This window comes from Pygoscelis adeliae, unplaced genomic scaffold (genome assembly GCF_000699105.1).
Source record: "Pygoscelis adeliae isolate BGI_AS28 unplaced genomic scaffold, ASM69910v1 Scaffold786, whole genome shotgun sequence".
Classification (NCBI taxonomy): domain Eukaryota; kingdom Metazoa; phylum Chordata; class Aves; order Sphenisciformes; family Spheniscidae; genus Pygoscelis; species Pygoscelis adeliae.
The window spans coordinates 24,927-26,375 of NW_008824912.1; positions in this window are offsets into that span (position 1 = coordinate 24,927).

Genomic DNA, 1,449 nt, shown 5'->3' on the forward strand with positions numbered 1-1,449 from the left:
CAGTTTGAATCTGAAGACCAGTCCCCAGTAGATTACACACTTGATCTAATTAGGAGTCTGTCCTCCCATCAGGTGTCCAGGGGGGATTACAAACCACCTCGAATCATTCCTTTTTCGTGCTCTTAGGCAGCTCCTTAAGAAGTTTCTTGCACTGGAGACCTGTGGGCACCTGAATGCATCGCGGCAGGATGGCAGGCAAGAAAAAAGGAGGAATCCCAGATGCTGGTGGCACGTTGGGACCACACAAGCCCCAGGGAAGGAGAGCGGGGTGTAGGTGGGGGGGGGCATAGCAGCCTGGTAGGGCTGCAGGGGTGCTGGTACAAATCAGAGCATCTCGGGGAGGCGTGAGCCGGGGGAGACGCTGGCGCACGGCGGGGCGCGGACAACCGGCTGCCCCTGGGATGCCCCGCCAGCCGCATCCCGGCGATGGCAAACCTCCGGCTGCCTTATCCCGGAGCCCTGGTCCCCACCCTGGGTGCCTGGTGCCGGAGGACAAGATGGGGCTTGGGGACAGGCAGGGGCTCGCGGCGATCTCGGCAGAAGGCTTCTGCCCCAGCATGTCCTCGCTGCACGTCCAGGACTAATCAATCTTGATTCATCGCTAATGAACTTGAGAACAGTGTTGGATGGATCAGGTGCCACTCAGGGTGAGATGGATAATATAATTAAGATTTCCTCAAAGGTCCTGTCTTTCTTACCTTGTTAATTAAACTGATGCGGGGCCCTCCATGCAGAATGCATAATGAGAGGCTGCTGGAGATGGAGCTGGCTATTAGCGGGAGGTGATGTTGGGGGAAATGCCGGCCTTAACCACAGGGCTGGGGATATTTTGGCAACTCTTTGGGGGTTTGGTTCCCCCCAGAGCGGCCGAGAGCTGATGTCTGCTGAGAAACCGCCGCATCCTTTGCACCGCAAAGGATGGACCGCGCAGGGCAGAGCGCGCAGGCACAGGGATGCAGTGGAGATGGATGGGCTCACTCCTGCCCGGGAGAGGCTGAGCACCGCGGCAGAGCTTACGGCTTCCTAAAGCACCGGCCGTGGCGCGGGGAGCAGGGCATCGCTTGCAGAAAGCTGTGAGCAGCCCCGTGGCCTCAAGGAGCGGCTCTCGTGCGGCGCTGGAGACTGCGGCGCGGGGAGGAGGGGATGCTGCTCCGCTTCCGATGGCCCGGGGAACATCTTTGGTACTTGCACTCTGGTGGTGACTTGTGACAATGAATTAATGGCCTCTCAGTAAGGGTGACAGTTCCCTTAATTAGAAAGTATCGGAGCAGGGATAATTGCTTCATTTCTTTTTTTTCCCCTATATTACTTCCTTCATTTTTGAGTCCTCATTCTCAGCTCCTGGACGCCAGCTGGGAGCCTTGCCTCCCTAGAGCCAGAAATGCTCCCAGGTCCAGCGGGCGCGATGCGGAGCCGGGAAGGATGGAGAGGGGTGGGTGCAGGTACGGC